Below are 15,082 nucleotides of genomic sequence, written 5' to 3' on the forward strand. Positions count from 1 at the left end.
GCCTCGAAAACCCTACGGTGTCACCGCAAGTTGGCTCTTACTTGAAAGCACGTTCCACCAGCAGCAACACAAGTTAGAACAGAATATTGTGGAATGGTGACCTGGTCGTTAGAGATCAGAGTTGTGAACTAGATGGCCCAGGCGGGCCCTGGTCTCGTCAGATCTCAGAAGCTAAGCGGGGTCGGTCCTGGTTTGTACTTGGATGGGAGACCACCGAGGGAGTCCAGGGTCACTACGCAGAGGCAGGCCAGGGCCAACCACCTCCACTTGCCTTGAAAATTCTGTGAGGGATCTCCATAAGTCGGCCCCAAATTGACAGCAGTTTCCACCACCACCAGCTCCTGCCAACCTAGGAGTTCGAAAGCAAGAAATTGCAGGTAGATAAATAGGTACCACTTTGGTGGGAAGGTAACAGCATTCTGTGCGCCTCAGTGTCTAGTCATGCTGGCCACATGACCATGGAGAAGTCTTCGGACAGCACTGGTTCTTTGGCTTGGAAACGGAAATGAGCACTGCCCCCTAGAGTCAGATTCGACTGGCTTTTGAGCAAGGGAAACCTTTACCTTTATAGATAGGAACTCTCAGTCTGGGGCAAGTGATGCTCTGTATTCTTGGTGCTGGGGGGGGGCAACAGTGAGAGGGCTTCTAGTGTCCTAGCCCCACTGGTAGACCTCCTGATGGCACCCAGTATTTCTGGCCACTGTGTGACAGAGTGTGGGACTGGATGGGCCATTGGCCTGATCCAACATTGGCTTCTCTTATGTTCTTATGTCTGGGGCAAGGGATGCTCTGTCTTCTTGGTGCTTGGGGGGGCGGCAACAGTGGGAGGGCTTCTGGTGTCCTGGCCCCACAGCTGGACCTCCTGATGGCACCTGGTATTTTGGGCCACTGTTTGACACAGAGTGTTGGACTGGTTGGGCCATTTGCCCGATCCAACATTGGCTTCTCTTATGTTCTTATGGATAAGCATATGGAGCAGAGGTCCATCAGTGGCTCTTAGCCACAAGGTATAGAGAGGAACTCTCAATCTAGGGCAAGTGATGCTCTGTATTCTTGGGGCTTGGGGGGGCAACAGTGGGAGGGGCTTCTAGTGTCCTGGCCCCGCTGGTGGACCTCCTGAGGGCACCCGGTATTTTTGGCCAATGTGTGACAGAGTGTTGGACTGGATGGGCCATTGGCCTGATCCAACATTGGCTTCTCTTATGTTCTTATATACCAGAGAACGTAGGTTAGAGGATAAGAGGCCTTGAGACCGTCACAGAGAGGGACCCTCACATCTAGAGAGGGATAGGAGTTGCTAGCTGACCAGAGAAAAATATTTCTGTCCTGGTCCAATGACTTTTAAAAGAGCTTTAGCAGAAGAACACTGGAAGGGGATGGACGAGAACTGCAGAAATCTCCATTACTTCCCACAATGACGCTGTCTGGAAGATGTCTGAAAAAAGCGAACTCACCTCCCTGCACAGTGCTCGTTTCCTCTCCGGTGCTGCCAGCTCTGGGTTGGGAAATACCTAGAGATGTTGGGGGTGGAGCCGGAGGAGAGTGTGGTTGTTGGGAGTGAGCAACTCAGCATGCCTGGACATGGGGCGCTACATCTCTCTAAGGGTGCATAAGTGCTATCACTTTGAATGAGATCCCTCTCTTTGTTTTAACCTGGGAGCTGCCCTCTGACCCTTTGTCTTCTCCCCCCTTGCACATGGCCTTCCGTGGAGAGACAAATCTCTGCAGGACTCTCCTGTAGAGACAATGACCTCATACTCCCACACACGTGATGCCCGGACAAGCTGGTTGTTTTGTTTATGGAGGATTCTTTTACTGAACAGAATGGCAAATTTCAAGAGGTTCACAAAATACTATTAGCTGCTGATGTGGAAGGGTACAAAATCTGGGACTACTGTTGAAGAGGCAAAGGGGCAAACTGGCAGAAGGTAATGAGTAGTGTCAGCAGGGGTATTTTTGGGCAGGAACGCACAGGAACGGAGTTCCGGCTGGCTCCTGAGTTGGCCACGCCCAGCAGGACCTCATTAGCATAACAGGCCACACCCAACAGCAGAAACTCATTAGAATTGGCTACATTAGTGGTGTGGGGCCTAACATGCAAAGGAGTTCCTGCTATAAAAAAAGCCCTGGGTTTTGACAACAAACAAGGTAGACAGAATAAGAAGCAGAAGGTGGGTGTGGCTGGATGACCACACTTCTGGTAACATGGGGGTGTGGCCTAATATGCTAATGTACTGTACTATCAGGGGTTTGGCCTAATATGCTAATGAGTTTCTGCTGTTGGGTATGGCCTATTATGCTAATGAGTTCCTGCTGGGCTTTTTCTACAAAAAAAGCCCTGAGTGTCAGTCTGTACATAAATAAATTGCAATACCCCGGTAGCCATTGCTACCTCTGGATCAAAAAAACTAGGGGAAATCCAACAGAAATCAAATGGTATTTGCTTTTTCTCGTTTAAATAGCATTGGTTTATAATCCAAGGTGGCCGTTTGGGAGATGGAAAAGTCCTCTTTAAATTAGGCTTCTCTTTCCCCTTTTGGCTGCAACCTGAATGTGAACTGGATCTACTAGAATAAATGTAAATTTATCTTTTACACACACACACAAAATCCATATACTTCTTGGGAGATTTATTTACTACACTATGGTCCTTTCCGCACTTGGATCTCATCCCTGGTTTTATCAGAGTTCAACTCACGAGTCGCGACACAATACCTTGCATTTATCCCTGGTTGTAACAGCCTCCGTTTATCCCGGGACAAGTGTGGGGCAAAACCGGGCTTAGCTCAGTGTAATGTGGAAACAAAAAATACCTGGAGATAATTACAGCGGTGAACTTGAGTGTAGTGTAGAATATAAAAATACTCCAAGATAATTACAGCGCTTAGTGTAGAATGTAAGTCCGGGGACAGGGTTGAACCAGGATTTGAAGTCTAGTGTGGAAAGGACCTCAAGTATCATGGTTCTGTCCAGGGGTCATTTCGTAGAAAAAGAGCTAGGGGACTTCATTAGCATAACTCATTAGCATATGCCACACCCCCTGACATCACCAAAAGTGTGTCATAAGGCCACACCCCCTGACATCACCGGAAGTGTTGGGGGCCCGGCGGTGGACCTGCAAGGCCGGTGGGAGTGCGAGGAAGCCCCGCCAAGGCCCTCCCTAGCCCCAGGCAGGCAGGGGTGGGGAGAGGCAGGGAGGAAGCAACTTACCCTCCCTCTTCTCCTGCCTCCTCCTGGCTGAATGAGGGCTGGAAGCAGGGGGCGGGGCTTCATCATGTGCCCCGCCCCCGCACCTCACCCGGGGGAACGGCGATCCCCACGATTCCCCCGAATCGACCTCTGCTTCTGTCACTGGGCAAAATCCTGCTGTATTAACCAAACATCCCAGTAGGGGTTTGGGAGGAGAGGCATTTCAGTGGGGTGTAATGCCATAGAGTCCACCTTCCAAAGAAGCCATATCCCCAGGTGACCTGATCTGTTGCCAGAAGGTCAGCTGTAATCTCAAAATAGGGGTTTTCTAACCTAAAATAAAGTCATGCTTAAAACATTAGCACTCTTGCAATATTTTGTTTATTTAATACTGTCCGATTACTGACACCTCTTGCTCCGAATTGCTGCGTTAAAATGTCTGTGCTGTTGCAATCTTGAGTCTGCTGTTCAGGTGTGTCTCTGTAAACTGCAAAGCTACGATGACGCAGCAGGAGATCCCCAGCCACTGCCTGGAGGTTGGCAAGCCGACACGCAGCCTCGGCCTCACATTTATACTGAGGTCCGTCAAGCTTATTGTCATCACAGTTGCGGGGGGAGGGGGGCGCCCGCTCAGCAGTTACTGGACGGGTGGAAACTCTGTCCCTAAGCTTTCCATCCAGTCGTGTCCAAGGAGGCTGCAAAAAATCAAAGCTCCCAGCAGGAAAGGTGGTGAGGACGACTGGAAAGAGTAATATATAAGACAGTCTGTTTAAACAGATTCCTGGCGCCAGCCCCTTCGGTAAGGTGAGCTATGCGGCATGTGTGCCTTTTGCGCAAGTTCTCCTGGCCTGCACATTCAACGGGGATGCGAGCAAAACAGGTACAAGGTTTTGAGAAAGTCTGGGGGTGGGGATGGCAAATCAAAGGGCCATAGCAGCAAGTGGCGTCGCCGTTAAGAGGGTTGGACCAGTATCTAGGAGACCGGGGTTCTGATCAACGCTCCCTCTAAGCTGTGGAGTCTTGTGAGCTGCTGCCATTGAAGTGAGTGAGCGATTTCGCCACTGCATTACCTCTCCCCAGATAGATTGAAACATATGTATCCTCAAAGTAACCCCAATTGTTGGAAAGGATGTGGATCCAAAAGTGATTTATTTCACTGTTGGTGGACCTGTACAGAGATTAAAAACTTCTGGTTCCAAGTATTGAAAGAAATAAAGAAGATCACAAGAGAAGACATCCCACTTGATCCGGCTATATTGCTTCTTAACTCAAACGGAAGTAAAAATTACTGAATTAGCCGCCACATTAATAGCCACGGCACGGCTTTCTATTGCTGCCTCATGGAAAACTTCTGATCCTCCTTCTATCGCTCAATGGAGAAATAAATGTTGGGACCACTTTGTGATGGATAAAGTAGCAGATAAATATGAGTCCCACACACAAGGGTATGCGCGGTCCCATTCCAGATTCATTCGAAAATGGTGTCCTCTTTTAACATATTTTACAGAAAACGAGGTATTACCAGTAAATTCTAGCTATGCAGATTGGATACATTTATGAGAATTTTTTATGGCTCGAGCACTCTCACAAAATACTTTTAAGGTTCTTCTAAAATATATCTGGATTTATTATACGTTTTATTATACGTTACTATTCTAGTAGAACAAGTGGAAAATAACAATAAAGTGACAAGGTCACGGTAATAAGATGTTCCTCTGACAAGTTAATAGATGGCATTGTGTTAAATGAATTTGCACTTACAGTCTGTATTATTGTTTAAACAGTAATCTTGTTTATGTATATTTGACTTATCTTCTAATAAAATCGTTTATTTTTTTAAAAAAAACCATTAGTTTGCTCTGGAACCATCCTCCCTGAGCGAAGACAAAAATGAGTGAGCCGGAGGCAGGGTGAGGATTCCCACCCAGGCCTCCCAAGTCCCAGTCTTAGGGTCTAATCATTAGACCGCACTGGTTGTCCTTGGAGAAACGGCCTAATGGTAAGGACAGTCCAGCAATGGGAACCAGTTATTTCTTCTCTTCTTTCTGTGTTTAAAAAAAAACAAACCCACCCCCCTCAACTCTTGCTATTTCTTTCTCTCTGTGAGACTCCTCTCCCGAAAGCGGCTATGGCACGCAAGGGAGACGCTGATGGTTTTTTGTCCTCGGGGGAAATCGAGGGGGAAGACAGCTGAAAAGACCGCGCAGGGCGAAAAAGAGGCCCAGACGACAACGATCAACGCGCGGAGGCGCATAGCGCGGCCAAGCGCGCCAAAGGCTCCCACACGCTCCAGGAGTCTCCCAATATGGCGGCGGCCATTTTGCCGGCAAATACTGAGCGAAGGAGCCCGGTGCAGGGCAGGGAGCGACCCGAGACTGTGTGTCTAAGCGGGTCCGACCTAGCAGCGAGTACTCTGATAGAGGCTGCCCGGGAACATGATGGAGAAACGGAAGGCTTTCCCTTGCTACAGGGCTGCAGGATGGGGGAGACTTGTCTTAGTAGACCATACACTAAACATGAGTCGGCAGTGTGACGCAGTAGCTAAAAAGGCAAATGTGATTTTGGGCTCTATCAACAGAAGTATACTCTGTGTGATGGTACTACTTTACTCTGGTCTGGTTGGACCTCACCTAGAGGATTGTGTTCAGTTTCGGGCAACACAATTTAAGAAGGATATAGACAAGCTGGAACATGTCCAGAGGAGGGCAATGGAGATGGTGAGGGGCAGGGGTAGTTTCGTAGAAAAAGAGCTAGGGGAACTCATTAGCATAACTCATTAGCATATACCACACCCCTTGACATCAGGGGCCCGGCGGTGGACCTGCAAGGCCGGCGGAAGTGTGAGGAAGCCCCGCCAAGGCCCTCCCTGGCCCCAGGCAGGCAGGAGTGGGGAGAGGCGGGGAGGAAGCAACTTACCCTCCCTCTTCTCCTGCCTCCTCCTGGCTGAATAAGGGCTGGAAGCAGGGCGGCCAGAAGCAAGGGGCGGGGCTTCATCATGTGCCCCGCCCCCGTACCTCACCAGGGGGAACTGCGATCCCCCGCGATCCCCCCGAATCGACCTCTGGTGAGGGTTCTGGAGACCAAGTCCTATGAGGAAAGGCTGAAGGAGCTGGGTATGTTTAGCCTGGAGAGGAGGTGACTGAGAGGTGATACGAAAACCATCTTCAGGTACTTGAAGGGCTGTGACTGTTCCCTGGAAGGCCAGATAATGAAACTGAAGCTCAAATCCTTTGGCCACCCAATGAGAAGGGAGCACTCACTGGAGAAGACCCTGATGCTGGGAAAGATTGAAGGTCAAAGAAGACGGGGACGGCAAAGGATGAGATGGTTAGACAGTGTCATCGATGCAACAAACATGAAATTGAGCCAACTTCAGAGGACGGCGGAAGACAGGAAGGCCTGGCATGATCTGGTCCAAGGGGTCGTGAAGAGTTGGACTCGACTGTGCGACTGAACAACAACAACAACATCTAGAGGACAGGGCAGAGTTGTTTTCTGTTGCCCCAAAAGGTCGGACCAGAACCAACGGGTTGAAATTAAACCAGAAGACTTTTGGGCTAAACATTGGGAAGAACGTCCTGACAGAGCAGTTCCTCAGTGGAACAGGCTTCCTTGGGAGGTGGTGGGCTCTTCTTCTTTGGAGGTTTCCAAACAGAGGCTCGATGGCCATCTGACAGCAATGCTGTTCCTGAGAAGGGAGGGCAGGAAGGGTTGCCTTAGTGCTTAGTTCTAGTGGCCCTTTCTTACACGCCCAGGGAAATGCCGATCACCAATTTGGGGTCAGGAAGCAATTTTTCTCCAGGCCAGTTTGGCCAGGGATCCTGGAGGTTTTTTTGTCATCTTCTGGGCATGGAGCAGGGGTCACTGCATGTGTGTGTGTGTGTGTGGGAAGGTGTTTGTGAATTTCCTGCCTTGTGCAGGGGGTTGGACTAGATGACCCTGGAGTTCCCTTCCAGCTCTAGGATTCTATTCTATGATTTGGTTTAAAGCCTCCCCCTTTAAAATGAGAACCCCAACTCTCTTTTGCCGATCTCTCTTGGATCAACAGTGACAGCCCAGTTTTTGCACTGAATCAATACTCCTTTAGGCTTGGAGCGTTCCTAGTTTTCGTCAAAAACGTTGCATTTTAAAACAGGCCAAAAGAAAAAGAAAAGAAAAGAACTCTCAGTGTAGTTTGTGGAACAGACAGAGCATTTAATGTCTCTGCAGCCAGAGGCTCACGTTGCCAAAAGCCTGTGAAGACAGAAGAGAGAGGGTTCCCCCTTCTTGGCTTAAAAGATCCATAGCAAAAAAAAGAAACACATTGTATTGCTGAGAGCGAGCTAGGTTGGGGGGGGGGGGTGCACCGCTCCTCCAGATTAATGCCTTGCTTAAATGCACTGCGGCAAGAGATTTGTAATAAACTGTTCTTGAATGAGCCTGACCCCTTTTTTCTTTGCATGTTTCTGAAGCATGCCTAACTAAAGATTTGCCGGAGACGCCAGTTCATCTCTCCCCCACCAAACACTTAGGTACATGCACCATGAACATAGGAAGAGCCCTGCTGGATCAGACCAGTGAGGGTCCATCTAATCCAGCATCTTGTCTCACACAAAATAGCTGGACTAGATGGACCCACACTGGTCTGATCCAGCAGGGTTCTTCTTATATTCTTATCAGGGGAAGGCCTCGGCCTCTCTGCCCTGTTGTTGGCCCTCCAGAGGAACTGGTTGGCCATTGTGTGAGACAGGAGGCTGGACTAGATGGACCCTCACTGGTCTGATCCAGCAGGGCTCTTCTGATGCTCTTATCAGGGGAAGTGTCTCGGCCTCTCTGCCCTGCTGTTGGCCCTCCAGAGGCTGGACTAGATGGACCCTCATTGGTCTGATCCAGCAGGGTTCTTCTTATATTCTTATCAGGGGAAGGCCTCGGCCTCTCTGCCCTGTTTTTGGCCCTCCAGAGGAACTGGCCGGCCACTGTGTGAGACGGGATGCTGAATTAGATGGACCCTCCCTGGTCTGATCCAGCAGGGTTTTGTTGTTTTTATGTTCATGGTACAGAGGATTTAAAAAAAACAAAAAAAAAAACCCCTTTCTCTGGAGCTCTGGGGAAACTTATCCCAAAAACCATTGCAAGTTTCCTCAAGTTACAACAGTTAGAAACTTGAAAAATAGAACCTTAGACACAAAGAGAGCTAGATAATCCCCATTTGCTGATTGTTTCGAGCCAGAACTTCATGGTCAGCCAACCCTGAAAATCTCCTTCCCACAAGCAGTGTTCCCTCTAGCTGAGTTAGTGTGAGCTAGCTCATAGTTTTTTAGCCTCCAGCTCACACGTTTGTCTTCACTCAGGAAGGATGACTCCAGAGCAAACTAATTTATGCAGCAGCCAAATCGCTCACTCAGTTTGGTGTAGTGGTTAAGTGCGCCGACTCTAAACTGGGAGAACCGGGTTTGATTCCCCACTCCTCCACTTGCACCTGGCTGGATGACCTTGGGCAAGCCATAACTCTGGCACAGCTGTTCTTGACAAAGAGTAGTTTCTGTCAGAGCTCTCTCAGCCCCACCGACCTCACAGGGTGTCTGTTGTGGGGAGGGGAGGGGAGGGGAGGGGAAGGGAAAGAAGTTTGTAAGCCGGTCTGAGACACCTTTGGGTAGTGAAGGGTGGGGTATAAATCCAATCTCTTCTTCTCTTCTTCACTCACAACTTTAATGCCAGGAGCTCATAAAGTATCATTTTTGCTCACAAGACTCCACAGCTTAGAGGGAACATTGCCCACAAGCTAAGGGGGGGGGGAGACCACAGGAAAACCATTAGGGCAATTGTTGAGGTAGATTCCTGAGGTGACAGATGACAGTCCATTCAGAAGACTTGCCACACGTATGTCACATGAAGCGATGCCCTCATGGTCCCGGTATTCTCTAGCAGCCTTGGTTCAAGTGGAAAGAAGGCAGAATGAACATGAGACGTATAGAAGAACAGATGAAGTCTGCCCTTCTGGAACTGAAAACTGAACAGTCATCCGGCTTCACTGGCAACACAAAGAAATCCGGGTGTTTCTGGAAGTTCTGCTGACAGGACATACACCATGGCTCCAAACACAAGTAGGGGACTATGTAATGAGGGGAGTACAAATATGTTCCTTAATGGCTGCGCATGGTCAAGAGGGTCATTTTCATCCCATTTCCTTCGACAAAATCTCCTACTTGATTCTTATGCTGCCATGGCTTACATCCAGTCACACAGAGAAGAGCCTTCTGTTGTGGTGGCACCTGCTGCCAAAGCGACATTTTAAATAATCTGTATAGCCAATCAGAAGCCCTACTGGGCAAGAGAGCCCCGCCCAGCCCTGGCCACTTTCTAAAAACACTTAGTGGGCACTACGTTGGGGACGCCAGTGTAGACAACCTCCCAAAAGAAACTGTATCGAACCAGAGTCATTAAAAAAACGCAGGCACACACCCCTTCCCCATTCACCATCCACCTCAGCCAAAGAGCAAGCAGGCGCTGTGTATAATTTAAAATACATTTATTGCTTCATTTGTTCTCATTTGTTATACAAAGAAGTTAAATAACTTAAATACATTCTCCACAGTCACTCAAGAAATTAGATTTATACCTACAAAGCTGTACACATGAGGTAGAGAAAAATAATTTAGGCTCCCATAAGACGTTAAAAACCACCCTCCCTCCCCCCTCCCCTCAGGAAAATACTCCACAAATCCTTCATATATTATTGCTCCTCACAACCCTTCTAGAAGGAACATCATCCATGAGTGTGCACAAGAAGCCGCCTCTCTGAGAGAACGCGGGGGATCAGAGATGGGCCCTGGATCTAGGGTTGTTAAGTCCCTCTTAGGAACCGGCAGGGGATGGGGAGGATTGGCCAAAAGCAAGAGGGAGCCCCAGGCAACATGGTGATGTCACTTCTGGTGTATACCGGAAGTGACATCACATTGGGATATCCCAGCACTGCTCAAGTATTTGGGCAAAAATCTCTATGGCAAAAAATGGCAACATGGTGATGTCACTTCTGGTGTATACCGGAAGTGACATCACATTGGGATATCCCAGCACTGCTCGGGTATTTGGGCAAAAATCTCTATGGCGAAAAATGGCTTCTACCATAGAGTTTTTTTGCCCAAATACCAGAGTGTCATCTGGATGTTACCGATGTGATGATTTCACTTCCGGCACACGGTAGGAGTAATGCTACCAACATTGCTGGCGATGTAGCCTGGGCCTCCCTCCCACTCACAGTACGTCCCCCACCGGCCAGCTGACGTGCAGCAGGGTCAGGGGACCCCCTGCCGCCAAACAGGGAGCCAGCAACCCTTTCTGGGTCTAAAAATATTGGAGAGAAAGTATCCAAAATGGGAAAATCAAAACATTGATGCAGGCAGCCATTTTCTCAAGACATTTTCACCATAAGCTGGTTTGGGGAACATGGCAGGGTGAAGCGATCTTCCAAATGCCCGCGCCTGTGACTGTCAGGCTGAACACAAATGCACAAACTTAATTGGCAGGGCTAAAAATTAGCGGCAGACACCTTTGGCGCAATACAGTCGAATGGGCACTCAAGAGCACTGAAAGAGGCCTCTCCTACTAGCAACTGATACGTTCTCACACCTTTCAGCATCTCGAGAAAGCGCCGAGTTTTTGGTAATAAGCCAGTTGAATCGACTGAAAAAGAGGCATCAACCCAAACGGGCCTAAAAAGTTGGGGCCCAGAAGGAATGTGTGGGAGTCAAGCTTCTGGTTCAGAAATCTCCCCAATCCATGCCCTCCAGGAAACCATAAGATCTTACGAGCCTGAACAAAAGCCAGCTTTTCTTCCCCTTGCACCCTTCGGAAAGCCAATTTTCTTCGACATTCTTTGATCTCTAGAGGGCAACCAACATGCTCAGTTCTCACGGGGAAATCAGGGCACAAAGTCACTTCCCACATTCCTGGGGAGTTCCAAGAAAGCCATCCCCAAAGTCAGGCAAGTTTGCCCCATTTCAACCAAGGAATTTGTTGGAGGGAAGATCCATTGTGAAATTGCCCCCCATCTCCCCGTACAGTATAGCCTCTTAAGAAGGACTTCGAGTATGTGGTTTTCCCCTTCTTCATTAGTTTTCCTGCCACTGACCTTCCACTGCCTCCTGGAGCATGCTCTACTCTCATCATGCTTTTGACAGGGCACCTTTTCGGCTGGTTTACAGTCGTCGCTCGAGCCCCCAAGCCCCGTATGTAGTGTAGTGTAGATATCACCTTTCCTCTGGAGGAATATGAGTCTGCCACTTAAGGAAGACGCCCACCATTAACGGGACAGATCTTTTGGAGCCAGCTTCTACCCTTCTCTAATTAGATTCACTGCCAAGTGAATTGAAGAGAGGGATGCCTTTATTTTCACTCTGCGTGGTGAAAATTCAAGCTCTAAACATGGAGAGCTGGTTCGGCAGGAACCTCTTGTTCCCAGGAGGCCCAGTCAAATGTTCATGGAGAGTGGACTTGGCGGCGGCAGAAGCCCATAGAGAAGACCACCTTTGGAAGATGGCTCAACAAAGTTCTCAGGCTGAGCCTGCCACGTTGACTCAAAGGTCAGGAACATCAGGGAAGAGATCGGGTTTTTTTAAACTATGGGCCTCTGGCAAGCTACGCGGCCTACGTGGGGCCTACTGAGAGAGTGTCGGCCCTTGTTGTCATAGAAACTGTCAACTCCATAGCCAAACGGACCTGTTCCCCACAGAAATCGATCCACCTGAAGTTAAGACTCACGGCAGAGTCATCAGCCTGAACAGGAGGAGACCATTGATGCGTCTCATACCCCCACGTGGATCCATTCCACTGTCTCAACAGGCCAGGTTTGGCTTACTGGCCCTTGGAGTTTGACGGCATGAAGCACCACCTCAAGGTGGAGCCGACAGGTATGCGACACTGCTTTTCTGAACCCATAAACATGACCCTCTCACAAACCCCATGGAATGCTTCCAAGATGTGCTTTACTGTTATGAAGAAGGGGGGTGTTCTCCCTCCCATGGATATACGCTACAGAGCATTAGGGTGAACCGAGAAGTTCACGGCAGCGTCTTCTTACCCCGCATCTGTGATTTGGAAATCAAAAAGGATGTGGCTTTGGTAGTACTTTGGCACTTGCTAAAAACATCAGTCTACAACAGCCTGCTGTGAATGAAAAGCAGATGTCTGTTGGTTCTCACCCATCGAAGACTCACTCGTCCTCCATGGGCAAGACACAAGGAGAGCTTTCTTCAGATACCAACCCCCCCATTTATTTCACACGGCACCCGGGTTTCAAAGACAGGACGTTTGTGATAAGCATGAGGGTCAGTTTGAAGACCCCACTGAGAATAAGGCAGCTTTCGGGATTCTCCCAGAGCAGATTTTTGAATCCCGGTCTGGAACATTTCCAAGTTTAAGGCGTCTAGAAAAGGCACAATTACTGGTGAGGACAGCCCTCTCCCCCCCCCTCAGCCCCCAAAATGGCAGCTCGTGTACAATTTTATCACCTTGAGTTGCTTAAGGCCATAGAATACACTCACCCAAAGGATAACTCTGTATATTACACCTGCTTCGACCTTTTAAACACATGTGCCTCGTTACTCTTGGACATTTATAACTTCAGCCACAGGAGAATAAACCTTACTATTTACAATATACAACAAGAAAGTAATAATATTTGCATTAACATAAATACACTCCTTTTTTTAAATACTTACAGAAAGCACGCTGGCTTCAGTGCGTGAATTTATAACACAAAGACCTTTCCCCACTCAGTAGTTCGTTCATTCATTCCTTTGCCTCTGTCTCGAAAAGCACTGATCTTACACACACTTACTCAGGAGTAAGTCCTGCTCTGGCGCTTACTGCCAAGTGGAGCAGTGTAGGATCGGGCTGTAAGAGGAGTTCCCCATCTGATTCTTTCTGCTCCCCCACCCCGCCTCACATATGACGCTCAAATCAATGCAAAGATGTCCAAAAAGTGGATGCAACATGAATCAGGTTCCCAGATGTTGCAGAGACTTGTTTTTTTTGGGGGGGGGGTCTGAAATGTTACGATTTCCCCCATACATGAACACAAGCCGATGGGCATTTAATACTCTAAAACTCGAATCCGCAGGGCTTCAACTTTTCTGCAGGGAAACCCGCGGGGCTCTGCGGGGAAACCCGCGGGGTCCCTTCCAAGGAACCAGAGGCAACCTACGAATTTCAGAACCCAAAGCAGAAACCTCCAGCAGAGTGCCTCCAGGGTGGCAAAAACATACTGAATAAAATGACTGATGGCCGGTTACTTTTGTAAGGGTAGCCCAAAACCTACCACTCAAGGCAGGGCCGACCATGCCAAGGCGAAACCAGTTCCCCTAGAAGCAAGGCGTGAGGGTGCACGAAGCATTAGGATTGCAACCCCATGCCTTCTTTCTCGGGAGTAAACCATACTGAGCACAGACTTCCTTCTAAGTAGATTGCATAGGAGTCAATTTGCAGTGTGCAGGACCCAGCAAGGGCATTTTGCTGTTTCCAGTTCAACCTTGTTTACCTCTACTTGCCCGAGTCCTAATTTTCTATCAACTGCTCCAGTGCCAAGTGTTGTTTTAGGGTTGCCTCGTCCCTCCTTGCAACCAGTGGGGGGGCTGGAGGAGACTTACCGGGATCAGGAGGGAGCAACGCCCCTACCTGCGTGACCCAGAAGAGCAATGTCCCTACCCACGCAACCCAGTAGTGACATCATCACGCAGTTGCTCTGGTATCTGGGCAAAAACTCTATAGTAAATGTGGCTTCTACCATAGAGTTTTTGCCGAAATACCAGAGCGTCACCTCGATGTGATGACGTCACTTCCGGGTACTGTGGGCCATGACATAGACATGTCACTGCATACCAGCTGGGCCTCCCCTCTTTTTCGGGGTAAGTTCCCCCCACCAGCCAGCTGATTGGCACTAGGGTGGTAGGGTGTGGCAACGGGGGACCCCCACCTCTACTGGGGGTGGTGGTCTGGCAACCCTTTTCTGCTCATACCAGCGGGGCTTAGCTGCTCACTAAGGCTATTCACACTGTTTTCTGAAAAGACTTCCCCTCCTGTCTAAGTCGCGATCGACACGCATTGCCAACTGTCATCTTCCAAAGCCGGGCCTTTCTTGCCATAGCGGTGCCGGGAAATCTGCATTTATTGCAGAGAAACAAGGCCTTTTAAAAAAGAAGAAGTCAGCAATGCCTGTTCTTTTGCTACAGAAACTTGGATCATTTCTGTACATGAGGGTTTCAAAGGTGATCAAAGATACGATCAAAGGTGACCGTAGCAGGCAGGGCCGGGATGGTTTCACAACGCACTAACCGCAAGACATCAGACATGCCAGCTCGATCCCAGCCAACTGCATGCGTGGCTAGGTCCATCCTGTCGTCTGTCCTGGGAGACCGGTCTGTAACTGACAAGGGTTAACCAGTCTACCGGATTGGTATGGCCTCGAGTACAAGTCGCCTTGGGTGGGAGGGCCCCGGGGTAACTAGGAAACCTTGAAGGAAGTGAATCCTGTCCCGCCCCCACTTGGACATGAGGGTTTCAAAGGTGATCAAAGATACGGTGACCGTAGCAGGCAGGGCCAGGATGATTTCACAACGCACTAACCGCAAGACATCAGACACGCCGGCTCGATCCCAGCCAACTGCACGCGTGGTTAGGTCCATCCTGTCATCTGTCCTGGGAGACCGGTCTGCAACTGACAAGGGTTAACCAGTCTACCGGACTGGTATGGCCTCGAGTACAAGTCGCCTTGGGTGGGAGGGCCCCGGGCTAACTAGGAAACCTTGAAGAAAGTGAATCCTGTCCCGCTCCCACTTGGACACAGCGGCAGAAAAAGCAATGTGCCTTACCCCACCATGGAATTCAATCGCTAACTCTCGCGATGGTCACTTGTAAG

Source organism: Gekko japonicus, unplaced genomic scaffold (assembly GCF_001447785.1).
Source record: "Gekko japonicus isolate JY-2015 unplaced genomic scaffold, Gekko_japonicus_V1.1 scaffold737, whole genome shotgun sequence".
NCBI classification, from domain to species: Eukaryota; Metazoa; Chordata; class Lepidosauria; order Squamata; family Gekkonidae; genus Gekko; species Gekko japonicus.